This window comes from Homalodisca vitripennis, chromosome 7 (genome assembly GCF_021130785.1).
Source record: "Homalodisca vitripennis isolate AUS2020 chromosome 7, UT_GWSS_2.1, whole genome shotgun sequence".
Taxonomy (NCBI): Eukaryota; Metazoa; Arthropoda; class Insecta; order Hemiptera; family Cicadellidae; genus Homalodisca; species Homalodisca vitripennis.
In genome coordinates, this window is record NC_060213.1 from 83,827,956 (window position 1) to 83,854,451 (window position 26,496).

The 26,496-nt window shown below is 33.7% G+C and overlaps 1 protein-coding gene across 1 annotated transcript in view; it reads right to left on the reverse strand.

Annotated features, from left to right (window-relative positions):
* LOC124366014 overlaps window positions 1-9,630 on the reverse strand; it is a 435,131-nt gene extending 425,501 nt beyond the window's left edge. The window contains exons 1-2 of the mRNA XM_046822206.1: window positions 9,492-9,630; window positions 8,195-8,400 (exon numbers count right to left, since the gene is read on the reverse strand). The gene's annotated coding sequence lies outside the window, so the exon portion shown is untranslated. The remainder of the gene's footprint in view (window positions 1-8,194; window positions 8,401-9,491) is intronic.
* Window positions 9,631-26,496: the final 16,866 nt, after the last annotated feature.

Consider the following 26,496-nt stretch of genomic DNA (forward strand, 5'->3'; position numbering starts at 1 on the left):
TATTTGGAATTAGGCAACAATTAAAGGTTGATGTAAGTTTTCCATGGTGTGATTTTGTGCGTGTTAAACAACCTTTAATTCCATTTAAAAATGAGTAAATTATGTCAACTCATACTTCTGGATTGCAAGTAACCACCGTGTCAACAGTAAGAACGCGCCTTCCGGTTTCCCCACGGACAAGATTCACTTACTGGCTTCACTAATCTGCATTTTCAGTGGAGTTCTTCACAGGCATAGAAAACCACCTCCGCCGAATATATTAGGTTGGAAATTCGACATTTGGTACCAGATAAAGTATAATTAACGTCACAATAAAGCCAGCAAAAGGAAAGGTCAGGCCGTCATAAAAGGTACAAACGCCGTGGAACGGCTTTTTTCAACAAAGACACTATAACACTCGTAAAATATCGAAGTTCGCCGGCAGTGGGCGTAGGAGTGAATAAAAAGAGCTATTTTAACATTTGCACGTGGTCGGTTTTGATGAATGAGTCGGCTGGGCGCCCGGCTGGGAACTTGTTCGCCCAGTCGGCCCCAGCGGCTTATAGAAGATAAAAGTGGTTGGATGTGGTCTGCGAATGTTAATTGATTACATGAGGAAATAAGAGGAAGGAGTTTTGAAGTCACTTGCTCCATCTTCGGACAGAGATTTAATGCCTTATTAACGGAACTAAATGGTGTTTTGAGCTTTTGAATGAACGAAGATAAATACGTTGGGTTTCTTGTTTATAGCGATAAATGGAGGGAAAATCAAACGTTGGCTTTACGGTTGTATGCAGAGAACGTTTCGTTCTTTCACACTCGATACAAATAACATTGATAATTTTCTTCCAGCACAGATTTTAATGAAACTAACTGAAACGCGTTTAAAATAAATACACTATAAATATTTTGTATAGACTATTTTACAACATGTAACTAACTCATAGAAAGGACTTTATATACATTGAATGGTGGGTGACACAATATATGTCTTCAAAGACCAAAAGTACGGTAGGCCCGAGTTCGAGAGCCATAAATCGAGCATAACACTCTAGTATTTTAATCGATACAGACATTTTTTAATTACAAAGAAATCGATCGTCTGACGCTCTAGAGGTTGAAATATTATGGTATCAAGAGGGTTAAATATACGAAATTACATGTTTTTCACATAATGTTTTTGGCCCTGTACGCTGTTTTCTTAAAAGCTACAGTAAAGTAAGGCCAATAGATAAAGAAACACCCATTTTAGCCAAGTAGACTTGTGGTTAGGTGATGTTATTTTAATATTTATTTACGTGAACTTGGGTTTAAGTGGGTTAAGCAAAAAATATGGTCTCAGAACAAATTACCGTTTTATATACAACACCCACACTAAAAGCGATACCTTCTCAGGGGATATTTGTCTATAGATATCATGAAACGGCAGTTTGTGCACTTATACAATGCAAATTAGCCCTCGGTTCTGAACTATTGTGTTCTCAAAATAAAATAGTCTAAAATATAAACTCTAATAAAGCGAAAGTCTCTAGACAGTTTTCAGGGAAACAGGGCTAAATAAACCTTCCAGCCTTGACTCGCCGGCAACTTTACAACCAGTGTTTTCTCGAGCGCTACAAACGCGAGCGAAAAGTCAATGTCGGCAAGTTGTCTTTGTTTGCAGTGGTTACGGTTACACGGTTACGGAACGTCCACTGTGTTACCGTAATTCACGGTCTCAGTTTAATTAGTTCCCGCGGTCTGGGAGCGAAGCTGCTGCTGGAAAGGGCGCGGGTGGTAAAGTTATGTGTAGGAGCATCGGCTCTAAACTTTCACTGAGCTTCGGTGTTTTAAAACCCTTAAGGTGTATTTTTCATTCACAGAGAAAAACAACTCGTGGGATTTTATTAACAATTTAGTTAAAAACTTAAATGACACATTTATTGTCTTTTCGACAAGTTTATAGGGATAGGATATTTATTGATACCATAACATTTTAAAGATTCACTGATAAAGAGCGGAATTCTGCATGAGGAATAAACTAACTTTTATCCATATCATCATTTATAAAATTAGTTCAAAAAGTACATAAAAAATAAGATGAACAGTAAGTATGTAACCCGAAAAGGACAAATTCGATAAGGAAACCAAACAATGAAGAGGTAGTCGGTTTAAAGTTTGTAACCATAAGGTTAGTTTTGTATAATAATATAAAAGTGAAATTACTTTATAAATGTGTATCAATCTATAAATAATAAATATGTCAATGTAGTTGAACAGTGACAAGGGGTTCATACTTGTACGATGAAACTTGTGTTTTGTGTTAACACCGTCACTTCAAACATTGGACTTCCGGAGCGGAATTCTGTCAAAGGGTGTCTGATATGTTTCCGAGAAGTGATTGATTAAAAGCTTACAGTTTAATGGGGTTAGAATAATAACTACATACACTGTGTTGATGGGATATTTTTAATACCGAAACCCATACCTTAACAATGTGATTACGTTACAACATACAATCATAAAAAATAAGCGATATCCCTAATTTCAACCACATAGTATAATAGTTTAGTTTATGTAGTGGGGAAGCTGATACAGGAGTCATTAAACGAAATAGCTGCGGGTGGTTGAGAGGGCGGGAAATGTCCGTACCAAGTTTCCGGTAGCCGAGGATCCAGGTGGCAGGTTAAATCGTACATGCTATATGAGTGTGCCGTAACTTGAGTTCTACATAAACAGCGATTCTACTGATTTCGAAAACAACTTAGATGGCTCTTTAGATATCCATAAGTAGGTAGTGGAGACTGGGTTATTATTTTTGCTAATTCCACCATAGGCTTTCCAAATCCAATAGATGGCATATCAATCAATCTATACTGAAGCATAATTAGAGCAGCACCTGAACTTCAGTATTTTTGTGAAAATGCACTAGTGTAAATCAAGTGCGTCGGTGGTGTTTAATGGTACATGTCTCCAAATTCAACGTAAAAAATTGTGGAATACTCTTAAAGTTATAATTTATTTTATAGGACGTCCCTTAAAAGCGTTTATTCTGGTATATCCGCCGGATTGACGTGGAAATCCGCTGAGATGGTGCCAGCAGTGGTCGACATATTACGACGTTCTCACTTCGCACCGAGTCTGTGTTTTGTCATTTTTATGAGCCCTCACTGCTTCCACCCTCGGGGCTGCTGTCGTTGTTTATGCATCCGACAAATTGACAGCGCGTGACGTCCAAGATTTTAAGAGAAGATTAATTCGTTGAATCCGGGAGCCGCCGTTGGCTTGTGAAAAGCTCCCTTTCATAACCTAACCAGTCCTTTCCTTATTAATTTTAAAACAAACAGTCCAGTAATAATTCAATTATATTAGTGTGAGTCGTTTCGTTGTCAATGAAAAAATAATAAGACCCACACAACTGAAATAAACGTCTTTAAAGTATCTAATAGGAAAGAAGTTTCAACAATACACTTCTTTCTTATTTTCTTTTTTAGAAGGGTTCGAAGGAATAAGGATATTAGATATTTTATGCAGATACGCAGATGAGAGGTTTCTTTATACATTAGCTGCGGTGGACGCACATTACTACTACCCTAGCTTTCCTAAACTCGGTACACGACACTTGTTGCAGTTAAAGTGTTAAAACAGAAAGAAATATAAACAAAATTATGGAAGCATTGTAAAAAATTATAGCATTCAATCACATTTTCTACATTATATTTACAATTAGTTTTGCTGCATATTTATCCTTTCATAAATGTATGAAAATTAAAACTTTTCTGTTCACAGAAACTATCTATTTATTTTTTCCTTATTAATATGATACACGTTGCGGTATAAATGTTACCGTATTTCAATACTAGGAAGAACGTCAATAAACAAAACAGTTTTTTAGCTCCCAAATTCTAAATTCTTTATTGTATGAATTGTCCATATATATATATATATATATATATATATATATATATATATATATATATATATATATATATATATATATGAATAATTCCTCGACAAAACATGAACAATTTATAAATTTTATTTGTCTTCAAAAGTGCTAACGGTTTTTTTATTTATCGCGCTAGTAAATTTCAATTTGACATTATCAATATAGCCAAACAACTCTGATTCTTATTACCATCAACTGTTGTTCCTGGAGAAAATAAATGGATTGAAGTTCTGCAGTTTTTGAAATTGCACCACACTTCAGAATCATGACTTTATATCCCAGTATACGAGTATTTGTGTTTACACCAAACACTGATGTAAAGGTGAATGTAGATCGAACATTTCCATTTTGTGCGCCATTCTATATGGGTCATAACTTCACAGAATGTCTTTATCCACTGATGAAACTCGGTCTCTAACCTCAAATTTCCTTCATTACTGTAGTATTTAAAGTGTTCGTTACCTCCAGACAAGGACGTAGCCAGCGAGGGGATTCAAGGGGTCCGGACAACCCAAAATTGTTCAATTACTTTATTTGTAAACGATTATTATTATTTAAATAATTCAGTATTACTGACATGTACTGCTGAAATTGAGATCGTTCTCAACAAAGAAAGGGGTGAGAACATTATAAGGAATAAAATGGGGCCTTATCCTCTGTATACTACGAAAAATATTGTCTGGACCCCCAAACTTTTTCCTGGCTACGTTCTTGCCTCCAGATATTTACTATTAACTCGGATTTTCGAACCAACACTCTACAACAACATAAGTAGGATGTGTTTAGCCTTCCACAATTGACCATTCACCCAAGTAGAAAGGGAATGTACACAGTGGCCAACCCTGACTGCAGGTGCAGGGGATACACCTGCGCGCCTCAAGTGAGAGGATAATTACTATCACGCGGGATCTCACAGTAGTCTTCAGATAGTCGTGACCTACCATTGGCACTTCACCCGCTCACATTCACCATGTACACCTGACACGATTCTTTATTTTCGTTACTCGATTCATTTATTGGAGTAGACTTTGGAAACAAGAGCATAAATACTTATTAAGGCTGTTTCACTTACACAATTACTATAAATAATGTACGTTTGTTAACGTAATGATTAACAAAGCATAAAATCTAAATAGAAAAACGTGAATTTATATCATGTTTGTTATTATTACACGATATATCTTCTCTCTCCAAAACCTGCAAATATATTTTATTTCCAAATTTATTTGTCGATCCACCGTTTTCCAATACAGTAATCGTGAAATATAAAGTGCTTTTCATCAGACTCTTTGCTTATAACTTAAAATTTTTCAAACTAGGTTAAAGTAATTTTTTGATATAAGATATATTATACAATGTATGTATGTTGATTAATAGGTCTGCCCAGGATTACACGAGGAAATAAGTCATTCATACGGACCCGATAGGGTGAGGTCTGAGGTCGGGGATTATTTCAGTTATTTCTGAGGTGTGATGCTAGAACTGTGCCACATAACTTTAATTGTGACACTTTGCGTTACTTACCTCACCTCTTACTCCACAGATGGTAGTCAGAGCGTTCATTTTTATAACGCTGTGCATCAGTTTATAACGTTGCATGATCTATCTAATATATAACTAATACAATCAGAGGTGTATGAATACACTCCTTAAATGCTTAAATGTATTATTATTTTTCGAAAAATTTAGTTTTTGTAAAAATACAAAATACATTTTAAATTTTAACTACGATGATAACATTCACTTCAATGTTACGATCTTTAACATTAAACTATTAATGTATATTGCTAATTAAATATTCCCAAAAAATAGCTTTATTCACGGTATGATTAAATGAACCCCGTGGCCTGCAGCTCGAAATGCCATGTTCCCAGAAACTTCATAATCACCCAAAAACCCGCATCAATCAAAGTTAACACGACCGATACCTCGCAGCCGGCCAGGGCACTAACAGTTATTGCGGCATCATAACAGTGATCGTGGCCGCCCGCTCGATCGTTGGGAGCAGGTGTTGATTGAATATCTGTCTCGTTAAATATATCGATACATGTCGGGAATCGATAATGAAGCGGAAATCGACTGTGGTTAAATTACAGTAAGTAGTCGTATTAGTTCTATGATTATAGTGGCGGCTGGCGCTATCGCTGAAGTAGAAATCAGTATGTCGGTTATTTTCTGCAGTAATCAGTTTTAACATCCTCATCAAAAGCGAGTCGATTAGGTATGATTCACTCCCATTTTGCATACATTTAGAGATTTTGTTTTTTTACTTTCACACAAATGGTTACATTTTTAGCCAATTTTCCCAAGTCAAATGCTTCGATTTTCCAGTAAGAATACTTTTGATAGATGGATGAATCACATTTTTATACAGATACATCTCAGGTTAGTTTTTTTCTGGCCCATCCAAAACAACTTCTTACGTTCACTTTCGTATCTTGGAAACGTAAGGTCACACCCAAAAGCTGTCGATCATTTACCAGTTGTGTGCGTTTAGGTAAATACTATATACTCATTAATGTAGCGACGGTGATGTAAGATACAAAGGTTCATGATTTCCTATGCAATATTTAAAGGGTTATAAATGCTACGAGTAGTTTGAAATGCTCCACGAGCAGACTCGTTTAATTGCAAATATTTTACTACATAATTACAAGTCCTTAATAGCAATAATAAAGCTATTAATTTATGCTAGAAGTTCTGTTACCGTTACAGTTTCCTTAATTACTGATATTATTCCACAAACCCAAATAAATATAACTCACGATGGATTAATTTTATAAATGTTATTTGAAAAAGATATCGATCCTTTTAGTATTGTTTTATTCTCAAATTTTAAGATCCATCGAACGTTTAGAAACTGGAAAATCCTAATATTTCTAGTATTATTAAATAAACGCAACTTTAAATCATATGTAACACAGCTGTGTTCAGGAAATCGGTTAAGCATGTGTGATTCTGAAACAATTTTACTTTAGTGAAATCATTTGAGCTTTAGTGAAATAGTCTGCAGTATTGGCACTACTCATTGAAATAACCCTTTGCTAACAATTCCGCTCTGAGTGTTCATGAATGACAAATCAGCAACACACGTCATTCAGCGTCACTATATAGAGATTGGTGTATGACACAGGACCAACCGCCAATCAGTAAAGTAGTATGAACTACAGGCTATGTTCATTAGAGTACAGTCTTGGGGGAAGCGTAGTACACTATGGTGCACTTCAATCAGAAGCTTTGATAACGACATTCCTAACAACTGATACACAATGTCTCCAAGGTAACTGTCAGTTTTAGGTCTAGGCTGTAGACGACGCATATTTTTTACATATTCACACTAACGAACTGATATGGAAAAGATTTTAATGTTTTTAATTAAATAAGAGTTATAACAGTGCAATAAATTTCACTTATTTAAAAATACCTTACAACATACTTAATGGTCTTTAGAATCATTATTATTGCAATGCGATTAAGATTTTCATAAATTTATATTGCTTCTTACAAAATATTCAATGTAAAGTGAAAGTTAAGACAAACACCCCAACATGTTTTAACACCCGATTCTTCTTGAACAGAATGAACCAATAAATTAAGTAGTAAAATACGTTTTAAGTCTAAAACAAATGAAATAAGTTTTAACTTTAAGAAAATATAAGAACGCAAAATACATTTTAATAGCAAATTTTAACTACCTATAATGCATGGTATATATGCTATGTAGAATTTGAAGCATTCAAAAAATTTAGTCTTGTATAATGTACGATTATAATAAAATATGTCATTAACCTCGTGTTAACTGAGGTAGCCTATGTGGCAAATCAGTCAGACATAATAAATCAATTAAATTATTTTCTGAATTTCTAAAAAGTTTTACCAATATAAAACCTTACAGGATGTATAGCTATTGTTTATGTTATATTTAATCACAAATATGGGTAATTATTTTAATGTAACTCTTAGAACCTATAGGCAATGGACATAGTTAACGTGTAAACGTAATCAATTATCAAAAACAATACAGATAAGTAGTATTTGTAGTGTAATTATAACGTAAAATGTTTTCTACTCAAATTTACAACTATTTCCGTACTTAACATGTTGTATTTTATTAAGAGCTGGGTGTTATAAAGAGAAAAAACAATATTAGGATACTGCTTAGCCTATTGATGTTATAAAAAAAAAAAAAAAACCCTAAAAGCAAAACAACAGTTGAGGCCTTAACCAGAATCAAAAAGAATATAAGTAGACTAAAACTGTTACTAAAATGTAATAGTTACCACTTACCGAATAAGAGGTTATTCCTCGCTGCGTACTGAAACAGGTGTGAACCACTCCAGTCACTTTTACTGATCACTAAACTATAGTTGTCTTTCGTCCACTGTTTTTAGTCACTATCACTGTCACTAAAAAATCTCATTAAAAAAAACGATACTGCCGGCATTCATCTAATTGAAGAGACTGTCATGGTCCCAAGCCGAAATATAAAGTACCTGCAATAAAAATATATAAATAGCATTACGATGTGTCATAAATGTGATTGAAATAGAAACATTTGCTTGAGTGCTTATTAAAGTTTTTTGTTTTATATTGGTTGTCAGCTCTAATATACTAACAAACAATTTCCTCAGAATCAAAGACAAGATGTTCACGTGAACGGTTCATGAGTTGAACACGATTCAATTAAGGCGAAAGTTTGACGACGCGTGAAATTTGGATTCCTCCAAGTTAAGTTGTTTCTGCTCCAACTAGTACTTAAGTTGTGTTTGGTCGGGTGGTACATAAATCGACTGTTCAAGAGCTGTTCAAAGTTCACACTGGCAGTTCCTCCACTGGTGCAACTAACTCTATGAGCTAGTCCTATTTGTCAGTTTCAGTTAACATGAAGTGTTGGGGTAATAAATAGAAAATTATTGGAAACGTAAAAAACATTACTAAAAATGTATTGTGTAACTGTTAAAACGTGTATATGAGATCGTGGAATTTTTTCAATTGAATTCAATAGAGTGTTGTTGTAGGTTACGTTAAACGTTGCTTCGAATAAGCCAAAGTTAAAATTATTATCACGTAAAAGTTAGGAAATGCTTTCTTGAAGTATTTTATACAATATTAATATTGTTATATGCTAGTAAATAAAACTTGTGAGGGGTTGTGATACAATTTTTCTTCACAAAAAATTGTGAGATCGCCGATTGTAACTTACAGACAATACTAATTAAAAAAATAAAATTTTCTATGACAAAATAATAATGAGTAATAAATAACGTTTTTCTCTAGTTGTTGGGTATGGAGCACATTTTATAAGTTTGTAGATACTTTCAATCTCGCAGACTTCAACAATAGTAGTGCGTAAAAAGCCTATAATATCGATTCCTGTAGTAATCTAAAATTTGTAGCTACGTAATTTGGAAAATGTTTTAGTTTCCCTGCGATTTTCCGGCCTGTTACGCTTGTTTGAAAGCCTCATCACCACATTACGCAATAAATAGTAACATTATGCACCTCGTGGCTTTTCAAAAACACTTAATCTGGATTATTTACATGTAAATTTTACGTGGAACATTTTTTATTAAGAAATACGTACCTTGCCAAATGACAACAAGCGGTAAATCCACATTCACTAACACTTCGATCCAGAATCGACACTCGCATTTACACTGCGCGCGTCCAACTGCAGCGCATGTTTACTGGGAACCACCGCACGCACGCGCATTCACACACCGACTGACTGACACAGGAGTGTTCCGCCCCCCACCATAGCAGGCGCCTCCCTTACCTCCGGCCAGTCGAGGACCCTGAAATAACCGACAATAGAGCGAACGAGAGAGCCCTGAGTGACTGAGTGACAAGTGTCCGTGGCGACCGGCCAACGGCCTAACAGTTATGAGTTGGGATGGTCGTGATCCTCTAAAAATACACGGCGGGAAAGCAGACGACTGGAATCGAAATCAATTGCGCTACGTGTAAACATAACCGGATGATGCCGAAGGATAAAACGAATTTGATCAAGTGCTATGATTAAAGCGTTTCTTCCCTCTTCGAGTCCGCTTAGTTACTGCACTTATCTTAGACTTTACAGAAAATAATTTATTTAGTTTGAAAAAATGAAGTAACACACAAGTGGTTCCGCAAAAACGTTCTAAAAAGTCCTTAATACTCTATGGTGTTCTTAAATTCGTGAAGTGAATAAACTATTTATGTATTCTTTCTATGAGGAGGAGCAATCGGAGTTGAAAAAGAACATTTTCCTTTTTTAGTTCGAAAATAGAGTTAGTTTTCATAAATATTCTACGATGTTCCTAATATTTAATGATGCCCTTTAATTTGTGAAACCAACGACCGATTTGTATAGTCTTTCAATGAGGGCAGGTAACAAGATGTGGAACTTGCACTCGCACAGCTCTCAGTAGAGTTTTGTTCGTAATAGCGTCCTTTGAACCCATTGATTGGTTTCTGGAACTATCTTTACTAAAGAACTCTGTAAGGAATTTGTAAACATTATATTGAATGAGTTTAACATCAATATGTTTCTGTTGTGTCGTGCATTTCGTAATGGAAGGTAGTTTAAGTTGTTTTATTTTTGATATTGATTCTATTTGCATAATTAATTAAAACGTGTTCGTGAAATTAATATGCTGACCATTAACTTTTACGTGTAATTGGAAACAGGAAACCCTGTTTTTAAACACTTTGAAATGCATGAAAAGTACATTTATTTCCATAGTAGTTAATTACGTTCACTACTTTTAATTAATTATTTGTATTTCTATACTTGACGTTTAACAATCGAATAATCAAAGATACTCATTATATAACATAATATATTACTAACATCTGTAGAGATTTGCCTTAAAACTATACTTGATTGTTACTAAATAACTTAAATAAGATATGTATGAATAAAAATGCGTGTTCATGTAATTTCTTCTCGGATTCAATATTTAAATTAAATGGATTTTGTATCCTTAGCCGAATAAAGAAGTTTCACTACACCTAGATGTAATAAGATGTTTGGAGAATCAGGAAACATTCCCGAATAAGTAGCTTAAAATTCGGGTTTAAAACAATAGTGCCACCCGCACATCCTAATGTAGTGTACTTTTTTTTCAAAAATCTTTAAGTACCAAGTGATAAAGTGTGTAGAACCAATAAAAAATCATAAACGTTTTTAAGCACGTGTGCTTTTTATTGTTAAAGCTGTAATTTTAAAATTATAATTCAGGAGCCGAGAGAGATCAATGAGAAATCGAGATAGACATTTCTTCTAAGAAATAATCGGCAGTAGCCACAGTTTTGCCAAAATGGGAGAGTATCAAAAGAAACGGTACTTTTTCGGGTCAAGTGTGTTATCTTGACACGCTTGAAATTGCCTGAAATTAAATATTCTTTCAGTAACTTTATCTCTCTGACTGACAGTGATAGAACTAACGTAACAGTAACTAATAACTGTACATACCTAAAAGTTTAGTGAGTCAAGCAAAAAAATGTGATTTGTGAAAAAAAAATATTGTTCCATAATTTTATACATCTAGAAAACAGCCAACTTTTACTAAAACTATTTCTACTAATCTTCTTTTAATTCTTAAAAACAATTTCTCAGCCGATGTCTCGAAAAAAAATACAACATGATATATATTATTATTATTTCTATTTTATTGTACAATACAAATTTGCTTTCGGCTCATGGGGGCGTTAACTTAAGTGACCACCAAGCCCCAATAGTTCTTTCGTGTTTTTGTGTCAAACACCCGTCAACCTTCATGTAAATCATCTATTTATTTCCCAATTTTTACTAAATATGCTCTCATTGGCCTAAAACGTTTTTGACTGTATAAGAAAACATACACATACTGACAAAGAGAATTACTCAAGGAAGGGAAATGAACAATAATTCTATATAGGTAATATAATATAATATATAAGAACTACACACACACACACACACACACACACACACACACACACACACACACACACACACACACACACACACACACACACACACACACACACACACACACACACACACACACAAATTCTATTCTATAAGTGTATGTACAATAATGTATACTTATATTACAGTGTATTTATGTATAAGAAAATCAAATTCAAATATTTAGGATTGAGGACTTCTTGCGTTATTAAAAAAAATGGACTGTCTGATATCAGAATCATTATTAATTTGAATTTTTAAACGTATTTATTAATTTTTCATTAGTATTAGATTGAAACTATTCTTAATATATCATTTTATATATATATAGAAATGAGGTTTGTAAATAATACAAAAATATAGAGGTATGTGTTTTTAAAATACGAAAAAGGTGATTATGGTTGTCAAATGCGACACCGTGTCAGGCATTATTACATCATTGTGGTATCCGAGGCGTCGAACAGTGTTCGCCTGCAATTATCGTTTAGGCAATTTAGTAGCTTCCATGTATGCATTTGTCTTCATTGACTGAATCTAAGATAATAATTTTATTTTTTCAACCATTTTCTGGGGTTCTGTTGACATATTGCTTTCGCTTTTGCTATTTAGAAGTAAACTGAAAATATCTAGTTTTAAAAATGTACTCTTAGAAACCCTTTGAGTTAAGAAAACAAGTTTACGTTGATTTTACCCAACGTTTCTGAAAAGATTATCTTTATTTTATGTCTTTTTTGTTACTTATTGTTTTCAATTGTTTTAAATGTCATAGTTATTGAATCAATTTTGTGTTTCTTATGTTCCTTGTGAGTTAGTTCTTGGTATCGCAATGTAACCAATAACGTGTTTAATTACTACAATAGCATGTTAAGGCACAAATCTCCTGGGATTATTTCACAAAGGTAATTGTTTGTGTTAGGAGAAAATAAACCGATTCATTTTACCATATTATTATTACAAAATGTAAAAACACTAGTAGAAACTTGTTTAAGTAATGAGAAACATTATATAATATTGATTACATGTAACTAAAAGTGAGGTATTTTCCACACCTTTTATGAGACCCAGAGTAAAACAAGATAAATAGCTGCTTCCCATATTAATGAAAAGTTGGTACGTCAGTCTTGTAAACAAGAGCTTTCGCTGACGCCTAGTTAAACAAGAACACTTAAAGTAGGAAGTTGAAGTTAGCTGAGCTTGAAGACACATTACATTGTAAGTGGGGGCAAGGCAATGGCGGCACGTGTATGTGTAACAACTTTATTAATGCTTCTCACCACAGTGTAAGCGAGCAACTCGCCTCACCCTTAACTTGCGGTTGACACAACACTTAGTTTCTGTTGTAAAGTTCAAGTCGGCTCGATTACAAGCCTTGTACAACTCGGTCGAACTTGAATAAAGTTAACCCTTAGTCAGCAGGGCACAGCAGTTGAAATAGCATGAAATAACGTAATAGTGCCAACCTTGTTGTTGATAATTGAAATAAGGTATAGCCTACTTCTTTATATTCTATATATATTTAAAAAGTACCGAGGTTGCATGCATATTTCAAGTATGTTTGTTACATTTGCTACATTAACTACTATATAAAATGTCAAAATGTAAGTTTGTACAATTTTCTAACAAATTGATTTAGTCTGTTATTTCCTCGTTACCATCATGGTCACGTATAAAACCAAGTTCACCAACGCTCAGCAAAATCCCGTGGAGTTACACACACCAACTTTGAATTTAATTTTGCCTGTACAAAATTGAAGCTGCCAAATGTCAAGAATGGAGGTTAGTTCCTTTTCGAGATATCGTGCGGAAACATGCATATGCTCAGACAGAGAGACAGACTGACAGAAATGAAATTTCCAGCCTCCTGAGTGATATCGTAGGCTTTGCTAACGCTCAGCTAATGAATGAGATCACATCTACTAACCTAATAATACTAACAAACCTGTTACCTAACCAATGGAACGATTGAATTATACTGACATAATGCAATTAAACTAAATATCACAACACTATCGAACCATACAAGAAAATCTGCTGTTATTGATCGTTTTGGACGCATTATTAAAACACTTAAAACATAGAGATCAGGGTACGAATCTCAGTGCAGCAAAAACTGTTTTTAAATCAATGCTTCATTGAAAATTAAATGATTCTAATGCCATGTATAAGTATTTTATCAAATTATGTAATATGATATATATATAAAACATATTAAAATACTTTATAGAGCGTAAGAACTTTTTAAGATAGATTTTGTTTATATCTATTGCACAGATCATATTACAGTTCGACCTGGGTCAGTACATTCCACTAATTAACTAACTACCTAATTAATAATTTTATGCAGATTGAAATGCATCTCTATCTAAATCTGAGATTGCGATGAATTTTTTGCGTGAGTAGAAATAAAGAACGAAGAAGTGACGAGTTCAAAGCAAACCATAATGAATTAATTGATGAAAACAAGAAACATCAATGAGCTGATCGCACTCCCTTGCGTAACTCCATACTGGTTTTAACCAACACACGTACAAATGTACATTTCAATTTAAGTCTACTAAGAATGAATTGCATGTGTTGCTGTATCTAATTGGGTACGATTCACGTCTCCATTGACAAACCCGCAGTCCATTCAACAATCGCCGCTTGTCAATGGGACAATTGGCCGCAGTGAGGTAGTTAGCGGCGGATAGAACACAACGCGCGACTCGCCACTAGTACCCGCTAATCTCTTGACAACGTTATTTACAGACCGCGAATCGCCGACATGGCACCGCGTGTCGAGGCGGTGCGCTGATGAATTTATTATGACTCTGTTATTATTAGAGCACTTCTGCGAACCACTCGCTCTTTTGTCCAGGATTTGTTTTCCCCTTTCAGACGAGTCTCGGCAGTGTTTTCTCCTCAGGATTTATTTAGTCTCTTGTATAAACGACAAGACACATCGGCTTGAACCCAGTTTGTCAACCGCCGCTGGATTATTTCGGCGCAACAGAAAGGCGAGATTGAAACGAATGTTTGTCACTTCCATGAGATTGGATTACTTTTTCGCTCAACAAGTTGTTTTCTCTAATTTATCTGTCTGATATTTTAAAACTGACTTTGTAGTGGCTGGGTTTCATCGGATCAACAATAAGTCAAATATAGTTCATCATGACGATCGATCATCATAACTGCTGCACTAAGACTTCGTTTAAATTTAAATCCACATTATGTAAGGTTGAAAATAATTACTTCCACAACATTGGTACCATAAATACGTCTAAATTTTTCCTAATACCAATTGCGTTTAGCTAAATTATAAACGGTTTATTTTTATGCCATTAAGTAGATTAAATATAATTATTTAAATGTGAATTTCACATCGATTGCTTTAAACTGATATACTGTATCTAATACGGACTATTTCTGTAATATTTGTCATTTTTGACGCTATTTAAACAGTTGCAAATTATTCCCGTGAAAATACCTAGACAAAAACATTATTAATTTGGAGTCAAATTTGTCTTTAAATGCAGGAAATTTTAAAATAAGTTGATTTAAAACAATAGAAAGGCTAAATTAAAACACAAATATTATCGCTAAGATATTACGAATTAGCACCAACACTTTTAAGACACAGATGTAATGTAAGATAAAGTTTAAGAATTTTTTACTAAAATGTTATATTTACCAAGAATAAATTTGATCAAACTGTAAGATAAGGGGGTGAGATATTACCTTTTCTGACTCCTTTAGTTAACGATTCTTGTCAACGAACCTAGGCGGCGCTAGTGAGCTATAGCAATCAACCAGCTCTAATGAGGTACAATATAACAACTAATTTCGGCTGCGCTAGTGTGCTATATCAACGAACGTACACTACACTGATGAGGTATACAATAAATAACTTCGGTTATGCTATTGTGCTATATCAACAAACTTAGACTGGTATTGTATACTATATCAACGAACTTAAGCTGTGCTAGTGAGCTATATGAATCAACCAGCTATAATGAGGTATATAACAACTAATTTCGGCTGCGCTAGTGTGTATATCAACGAACGTACACTACACTGATGAGGTATACAATAATTAACTTCGGTTATGCTATTGTGCTATATCAACAATCTTAGACTGGTATTGTATACTATATCAACGAAATTAAGGTGCGCTAGTGAGCTATATGAATCAACCAGCTCTAATGAGGTATATAACGGTATATATAAGAAATTTCAGTTTGCTATCTCCATTTAGATTAGATTGTGCTTTTACTAGTAAAGAATAACTATTAACAGTATACAGAAAAATGGCTTTTTCTTAAAATTGATACACTAACGTTTTCTTTGAAAGAAGTCTAGCGTCAGACACATTAGTTTTGGTACGGATTGAAATAGTATTGCTTTGAAAGAGTTGATATTATGAAACGAAATTTTTTCTCACATCATGTATTTTAGTGCTTGAAGCACTTAAGCCATGCACATCAATACTAGTTTTACCACACAAAAATAATTAGATAACGAGGCTAAAAGTCGCCAATTTAAGGGTCTGTATAGATCGTATTTGAAAGATGTTAAGACACTAAACAAGAGGTTTGGTAAACTTGAGTATCAATTCTGGAAAAGGTATTTCCTTATCGCAAACTAGATTTTGACTTTTTTCCCATTTTAATTCAACGCAAGTCTTCGTGAAAAGTGTTTTGTCACAAAGAGATCGGTTATCCGTTTGGGATCCGTTGTACAAGTAACTTTGACCAAACCGCCTTTCGACAACTGTCGTTGCTAACATAACTATGATCTGTTGTGAATTTTTACAATATTACCTTTTTCTGCTTTAATTAGATGTTAGCTCACGTCTACCTCAGGACAGGGTGGTCTGTATATGTAAGCTGACACCGATTAGACGTTTATTTACGTGTTTGACCGTTGGTTTTAAATGTGTCAATGTAATAAAAACTTGTATTTCAGAAATAATAAGCGTTTCATACTTGTAACCCTTTTGATATCCTGTCTTATTGACATTCGCGGCAACTAGCACGGTTGAAGATAGATTTCTTTCTTACACGAAATTCCTCTACCAATTTCAAGAAAACCCACCTTGTGTTCATGTGCTCATTGGCTCTCACCACTTGAAATATTCGTGAAATGGCAAGTTGAATATAATATTCAGTTTAAACTTGCAGATTAGTCGTAAACTGCAGAGAGCTCGCCTAGCTGACGTTTTGCTTTTTTATACAGACTATTAAATGGATACATGAGATCGATTTTTTATCTTGCTGATCCGGCTGCGAATTCCTCGTCGAGATCTAGGGACCTATTTATCACGAGACACCATTGGACAAACTATCTACCCCACTCTCCTCTTCCGAAGATGATCAGACTGAGGAACGACACGTCCTCGAGATTGGATTTCTTCAGCAATGTCAGTGTTCTGGTCTTCAGGAGATGTCCATAATCCACTTTCGTCACGAGTAACTGATTATACTTAGTTCTTCCTTTCCATCACATACAGACTCGTTGATCAGTGATTGTTTGAGAGTGGAGTTTGGTGCAGCAGTGAGGAATAATTTCATAATTTAAAGTATGTGTTATTATGTTCATCATTGTCACGTTTTCAATCAATATTTACATCTGAAGTTTAGATTGATATTGTCATTTTCATTATTCTTTACTTTTTCTTTTATTTTTATGTATTTGTCGATTATCCTGTTAGCATATTATGGTGATCCTATTACCATTTGTTATTGTTCTAACCTCATCCTTACTTGTGTTATGTCAAGTTATATTGATCACATTTTACGTACATATTCAACTTCATATTACCTGATATATTGCTGACAAACATGATAGCTTATTCGTTATTATCATTGCAGGTAGTTAGTAGAGTTTTGATGCACACTAAAGCATGTTGGACTGATTGCATGTCACTACCATTGTTCACAATTATTCATTGCGATTCAGCTGAAAGTGACATTAGCAATGTTTGCATGTTTCTTTGTTATCACTGCCATTTTCATAATGCATGTTATATCCTGAACTTAAATGGTGTATGTAACCGTATGTGCTAAATAAATAAACCAAGGTTACGTATGACTTCCGTTTATATATTATAAAGCGAGGAATGTGACATCTATACATTCTAAAGTCATTGTAAATTACACAGTCGTAGGCCAACATGAAGAGAATAAGCAATTAGTGTCATAAATGAAATTAATGATTTAAATTTTATTAGCAGTCTTAAAACCATTTTTATAACACATGTTTTCGTACTAAACCTATTTCACATAAGTGTTCCACATATTCAGAAGCAAATGTGTGACAGGATAATTCCAGCAAGATACACGGTCTTCAACACAACTTCCTCGCTTGATGGCAAATGCCATTTGTAAACTTGACATCGACGAGACATATGCCATGTACTCATAAGTTTGCTCCGAGACTTGTGGCAATAATCGATATCATTACTCCACAAGCTGAAGTTCTACTAAGAGGCAATACAAGCTATGTAGGTCGCTGCTTCAGGATTGGCTCGGAGTTTGGGTCTGGGTTATTACAGCATTAATAACTGACTCGATAACGTAATGTCTTCGTTGTCCTTATTATTGTTTACATAATCACGGTCTAGTTCTCTTTATGGATCTCAGGAGCGTGCTGAGTTCTAAGTTGTTTACAGACTTTTGGACTCCCAGGATGGAAATAAACTGTCGAATATTACGTTGTAGTGGCATATAGAACGTTTATAGTGTAATACGGTGAATGGCATTGAGTAATTACAGTATACGGTTATTGTACATAAGAAATTTGTTTATGTTATAGCTTTAATTAATTAATCATAAGAACACTTCAGCAGTAAATAATCCTATTACACTAATTAACAACGCGTGTTTAATAGAATACTCGAAGATATGTGATGATTGATTTAGTACATTGTATTATTTACCTTGATATTGAATTTTGATGCCATTATCAGCCTTAATTTTTATTGGCTGAGCTTCAGCAAAGCATATCACTCAAGGGGCTACCAACAGTTCTCTTTCGCCTGTAACTTACCTAGACTTGAAATTTTGTATGAAATACTATGTTCAATTTTATTCAAAAAATATAGAGTTCGATGATGGTAGATGTCTTCCCTTGGGAGTTGGGTTAGAGTCAGCGAAGCGTAACTTTCCACAGCATACCTTGAAAACTAATTGTGTTATAGGCTTGGAAATTTGGATAATTTTTTATCACTAAAGCGGCTTGAAAAATCCTTATTCTATCTGTCTGTATCTGCAGGATATTTCTACTATATTTAGCTACTCTGGAAAATTTGCAATGGAATTTTGACTTAAACATAATTTTTAAGATGGTGCAGCTCTCTAGGTGGTTTGGCTGATGTTGGGGTAGCCTAACTATCCGAAAGATACATCGAGAATGATTTCATCTGTATATTTTAAATTTTGCATGGAACTTACATTACTTACATGACTTACATAGTCAAGTTTGTTTTCGGGGACGGTGTACTATAATTTAATGGCTGAGAGTCACTCAAGCCTATCTATATGAGGCTGGCAAAATATCTCTACAGTATGTCTGTGGGCTAGGAAAGTTTCTTTTGTCTGATTGTCCGTTTTCCACAAGATTCTGACCAAGTAATTTTCCCATTTAGAACAGAGTGATCCATAATAACTAAGGGTGATAGTTATTATTTAAGCTTTGTAGCCACCTAAGCTTTACAATCTGTTCCTTTGGTTAAAGTTTTTTTATTAAAATGAAATGATTGATGATATCAGGATATGTACAAATATGCCCCATTGTTTTTTAATACAATCGCAGTAATAATACCTGACTGTTTTCTGTCGTGACGATCGCCATTACTTTTGGCTTCTGTTCAGTTCTATTTAGTTGGTTGATGAGTGCAGACCTATTGTGACCTGTATTCTGTAGTTCTGTTGTAATAATTAGTGTCTAAGTTTTTACAAAGTGCACGTTGTATAGTTAGTGTGCATGTAACTGACACACAACATGGCTGTTGTAGTTCCTGTCTTATGTGTGTCACAACACTCTGGCATATTTTGTTTACTTTAACCTAGATTGCTGTCATGCATTAGTTTAATCATTCACCTGAAGAAGATGTCAGATTGCAGATCTTCTACTAGTATCTGTAAGAAGTTTTACTGATTGTATTTTATCACTAAACGACGGAAAATGTCTGGTAAATTCCTGTTTCTTTCACAATACTTCCATTGTAAAAAGCAAACTTCAATCAAAGAAATAACAATTCGTTTCTAGATATGGATATCGAACACAAATTTACGAATGAAAATTTAGATTCATTGCGATCAGGAATCACAACATTTCCATGTTTTAAAGATAGTGGGCATTTTTGTGTGAATATATACATGTCACAGAACTGAAGTGTTTGTATAACCTTAATGTAGATTGTATATATGTTTTAGGTATATTCTCCACCTGGAAAAAATCAGATTAGAAATTGGAGAGTCAATGAATTTTTCAGCATTGAAAAACAATGTGCGAAAAATGCTTGAAATTTGGTTATTGCTAACAAAATATAATCATCATAGAGTAGTATAAAATGATGTAATGTATGGTTATACTTAAGATTTACTAATATAACAATTTATTTATTTATTCGTCAACGGACAATCCATTTATTAAAACAATAAAAAAAAGCATTTCAATGCGGTAGTCAGCATCAACAACTAAAGACTTATTCTATACTTAAAACTAAAGAGCAAAAATCATAGTAAGTATGAAGCTGATAAATTCACTACATGTTTGGTCATTTTATAAATAACGTCCTGATAATTATAAAACCATTTTTAAATTTTTTGCTATAGTGCGTATTAAATTATTTTTAAAATATTCCTTTTACTAAGTTTGAAGGCCCGCTATCCATCTTAGTGTGCTTTTCGGTTTTAATCAGTGTATTAAATCTGATAGCCTTATACTTTTTAAATAACTGGTGTGAACTGTTTCTTATACATAGACCATTCGTCTTTGTAGGGAAATATTGATTTAAAAAATGTTTAAACATCTGTGTAAACGACGTGTTAAACGATGGTTGGTGGCTAAACTAGGCAAATATTTAGTAGTGTAGGTGTCTCTGTTTTCTAAAAGAGACAAAGGGATCTTTTTGAAAGTCTACGTTACCGTCTTTTTTGGATCTCTTCAGGCTACAGGATTTAACTCTGTGACAGTGTCAGATCTCAGATTCTGCATTGGGTGTAAGCTGAAAACCTAAACTAACTTTCGCATTGAATCGACCCTTTCCACCATTCCTTGATGCGATTTGATTAGAAAGGAAACAAGGCATGTGACTCCACCTCTGGCTGTAAATTTATGTGAATAGTTTACTTTCGATACTGGAGGATCAGTACGATCTTAAAGTCTTTTTCAGTCTTCTCAAAGTCTTCAATCAAAATGGTATTGGACCATTTTTTCATGTAATGAATTCAAAGTAATGTAAACTATATGTTCAAAATAAATGCGGGTTAAAGTTTTTGAAATTTACAATAACTCAAAGAAAAAAAAATAGCCCATAGCCCTCAATGAAACCAAATATTTGTCCGTATTTCTTATACCAGAGAAGACGATTAGCGTTCCTAGCTCGTGCGCTCAACCCTTGCTGCCTCCCTCACCTTCTGCTACAATTGATGAACTGAGAGAACCATAAATAACCATTCACATTCCAGGTGACCCGTGATCGACGCACCGTGATCGACACTCCGTGATCGCTATCGAGAGGGTTCAGAACCTGATGGGTGGTCGGCTGTCCTCCTCTCCCAGGAACAATCTAATTGTCCGGGTCGGACGTCTGGATCGGTTTTCTTGAATATGTAAATAGTGGAAAGATTTTAATCAACTTCCTTTCCTGCCCTTCTGTACGATACGGTAACTTATGAAGATGTCTCTGAAGGTTTCCGATCAGAATGCACCACGCGGTTTCTTCAAACCAAAACACTTAATTAAGAGAAGTCTGTTTGGTTTTTAACGTAGAACGTAGGTAATTAAACAACCCATTAACACATTTACAAAATGTTCTAATAACAATTGTTTTAAATGCTATGTTAACTTCTTTAAATTTAATTTTTGTGAACACTCCTGTAATGATGAATTAATGACTTCAGGCATCTTAGAGTATTAACGCGTCCATTTAACTACATTAAATAATGTACAGAACATTAATTATTTGAATTAAAATCTAAAACTATGTTGTCTGTTCTTCAGGTCAACATTAAAAATTTATAGTATAATTCCAAACAATATTCAATGTAACAGGTTATGACTATTTAATATGTTGTACTTTATGTATTTTGTTATTATGTATTTTAGGTTAAAACAACGCGAAATTAAATCTGATTATTGTACATGCATAAAATAAACATTACTGCATATAAGTCATGAAAATAATTTAACTTCACTCATGTAAAAAGTAAAAAAACAATAAAATGTAAAAAAACAACATCTAAGATGTACATACCACTTGCTTTCTAAATTATTCTTGATTTTGATTTTTATTTTTAGGTCTTATACATATTGTTTTGCTTTCTCATATTTGGAACTAACCTCCTTAGATTATTATATGTAATAAACAATTAAGGGCTAAGGATACACCTTAAGGGACACCGTGAGGTACCTATTGATATTATGTCTTCTATCGTCACCCTTTGATTCCTAGAAAGACTAGAAACCAAAAGCAGAGTCTCAAAATGCAAACAGTCGAAAGATTTGGTAAAGTCGAGAAACAAAAAAGTTAGTTCAAGCCTCCGTGCCCCCCACAACAGTTTTCGCCAAGCGCATTAATTGTCGGAAAATGTAATTTATTATTATTTTGTCAGAACATGTATAACACTGAGCTAGGATCGTAGAATCGATCAAAATTACTCATGAGTCTATCAAGAAAGAGATTGTGACTTAGTTTACTCAGAACTGTATTTATATGGTGTAATAATTTCTGCGAAGCATGAATCATCTTATTAAAAATACGGATTAACTTTGCAGATTTTTAGTGAAATGGACAAAACTCCACTATTAAATATAAGTTAATATGGTGAATGGTTTCAAAATATATCTGTAGTAGTGTTTTATCAAGACATGTCATTGGCCCCACACGATACGTTTATGTGTAGTCTCAGCATAAACCCTGTTCAATAAAACTCCATGATCCTTTTGTCGGTTCTGAGTAAGGATAATATCCGCAATTTGGTAAACAAACTCAGTACACCCATACGAGGTTTTAACAGGTGAGAAATCACATTATTTTTGTAACAAGAAGAAAAAAATAATGGAGGTAAAGTAAATGTAAAAAGATGTTGAGAAGATCAGGTTTGGCGCATCCTTGCATTGTACTACCCTCCCTATCTCATAGGAACTTTTACTTTTAAGCTGCTATGAAACCTAACGTAATGCGTAAAAAATTTGAACGTATCATACGGCAAGATTCCTCGATAAAGATCACCTGCCTTTTTTAAAATCGTGCATGAAACTTAATTTTTACATAGAAAGAATAAGTTATATGGCGGTTTATATCTAACCAAAGAATTTGGCTGAGCGTCATTGAAGCCTGTCACAATTAGCTTTTCTGTCAAAGGGATTTTCTTTTTGTATGACTTTTAGTCTTTGTATCTGATCGCAGGACATCATGAAAATGAAATGAGCTATACATAGGCTTGAAATTTCGCCTGCAACCTTAGTGAAGCATGTCTGAAACGAAAGTTTGTGTAGCGTACTCCTACCTTCAACAACTATCTTTCATTTAGGAAATCCAGATAGTTTACTTTAAAATTTAAAATATTTTAAGGTGATTGGTAATGTAGGCAATGGTCTTTGATCAATGTAATCTAATATGGGCAACAAGTCTACGTTTATTCCTAAAAAGTTATCATTTTATTAAAAATAACAAGACTTCAAAAATCATTTCTTTTTAAAGTATAATATACTAATTTAGTTAAAAGTTTTAATCAGCTATTTTCAGTGTTCAATAAACTGAAAAAGAATTGTTTAATTATATTACGATATTAAACACTTTTTTGGGACACTTAATAGGGAGATACTAATTGCATATTAGTAGTATTAGTTGTCAGGGAATTTCCATTTGTCGTGTACTCTGCAACGGAACTACAAGAAAATATTGTTTAACATTGAATGAAGTTGTACGAATATTGTTACGTTGTAGCTTATTAAGGAATGAGAAGAATAATAACATTAAAATTAATAGTCATAGTGTGTCTCCAAAATATACGTGTATATAATTTTTAATGATTTCTACACATGGAGTTGTAATATGATGTGATATGTTAAACTCAGTGACATTATTCATATTATTTTAATGAGTAAATGGCAAGTAAGGCAATGTTTCCCATGACAGAATTTATATTTGGAAAATATAAGTGATATTTGAAAGAATATGTTGAAAATTTAAACTAATAAAAGAAATTAAATTAAAGAAATGTAAGTTCTTTATAAACGGTAAACTATTTTAATTCAATTAACTAATAAAATTCCCCATATCGATAGAATTAGCGTAATAACAGCAAAACGTTAATAACTTGATTTACACAGGTTGCCCTGTTTTTAAATACTGTGGTGTTACATGAAAGAATTTACTTTCCGGTTAAAATAGGACATTTGTTGCATTTCGTTATGTCATGCATGCATTAAAGCGATTAAACATCTGCCATGCATACTAAATCAGTATATGAGGAAAGATGTATAAACAATGAATAATTGAATACTGTTTAATGTTACAAGGGTGTAGGCGAAGGTGGGCGTGTAGTTGAGCCACCCACCACCCCACGAGAAGCGCTAGGGTTTCCGGGGTCACCATAGCAACCCGTAACTGTTTAATTACATAGATACATTGTACGTTTCACCTTCCGTAGCACCTGCTGTACATCACCTCCCAACCCATGTAAATACTGTTCACGGTGGTCCCTTTCTCAATGTCTTAATTAGCCCGTGATTTATATACCCGATGATTTTACTAATCTCGGTGGGAACGGGGGCGGGGAGAGAAATTAGCGTGAAATTGACACTCAGCCGTGCGCAACTTGTATCGAATTAATCTTTTCGTTAATTTACTTTTAGGTGAGGTGTTATTAACCCTGTAAAGGTCAGTACAAAAGTTTGATGTGAGAAACATCACTTAAAACTTGGTTTTGATTAGCGGCTTAGTTGGCTGAGCGTTAGCGAAGCCTATAATTCTAAGTTATATAAAGATTCAGTTCTGTCTGTATTTTCACATGATATCTCGAGAACCTCATTGTCTATATTCTTGAAATTCTGCATGGTGCTTAATTTCTATATAAGCAAAATTGAGTTTGGTGATGGTTTATATCATATCATAGGATTTGGCTTGGCGTTAGCAAACATTTATACCTTGTTTGTATGAGCTACCCTGAAAGCAATGAGAAATACTGCAGCAAACAAATTTTTAAAAATTGAGTATTATCATATAAAATTGTAACATGTGGTACTGTGACACGTATGTGGCTATAGACTTGAAACATTGCGTACAACCTCAGCGATCCCTGTTACGTAACAAGTAGTGTGGTGTCCTTTACATTGTTCTTTGGATTTAAAATACCACTATTATCCTTTTCTTCATAATCTGTAACGGTATGATTTTATTTGGTCTTTTCTCTTTATATTTCATTAATAAACTCATGTTTTTTTATAAAACTGCCTTTATTATTCTAGTAATTATTTGCAATCTTCCATTTTAAAGAGAAAATATAGTACAAGAATATAACTGATAGAAAGCAAAGGTTTGTTCCAAACGTACTGTTAGTATGGGATGTTAGTTGCAGTACAGTTCAAACGTAGATAGTATTCAGTTATAAATGAATAAAATGATTAGATAAAAGATCAGCTATTTCATGCTAAAACCCTGCAGACAATGTTAGAGACCTTCGTGTAGACCCTAACATTTAATAACGACATATATTTCTCTAAAAGTTTCTTCTGGAAAATATTTAAGAGACAGCACCTGAAGATTATCAATGTAATTAATATTTAAAAAGTGTATTTTAAAATGTGACTCGGACCTTTAATTTAACTGTAATTTATTCGAGGTCGAGTGGAAGCGAGAGCTGAAACATCCCCAACTCCGCTTTAAAATAAAGTAATTTTCATTTCATTCAAATTATAATTTTATTCCGTTCGTTTTTGAAATTTATCAATAGAATTAAAATAAACAGTTCGTATTACTTTTCAGCCGATGAAGAAACTGTTTATTCTTTAAATACCCTGATATGGTTTGGTCTAAATTTAAAATAGCAGCTTAAAAAGTAGTGTGTTCTCCCTTCTGTAAACATAATCTCTCACTAAAAGTTAATTATAAAACGTTTAATGCGTACTACAATTATAATGTGATTAAATGGCCCACGTTCGTATTTTAAAATTAAATTCAGATTTAAATTTGTTTTCATATAAGCCAAGTGAATGTTTATGGAACCCAAATGAGAACCACGTTAAAATGCGAATAGCAAGTTATTTAACCCAATTCACGTGCCTAGTTGTTGCTTAGTAATTATTGAGTAACATTTAAATATGAATAAAATAAAATTAATATAAACTAGCACTATACTATCCAAAAACAGATTTTTTCTGTTTTAAAACACAAAACATTGAAGTATTAGGAAGTAAATCGGGAATTAACTCGATGGAATTAAAACGA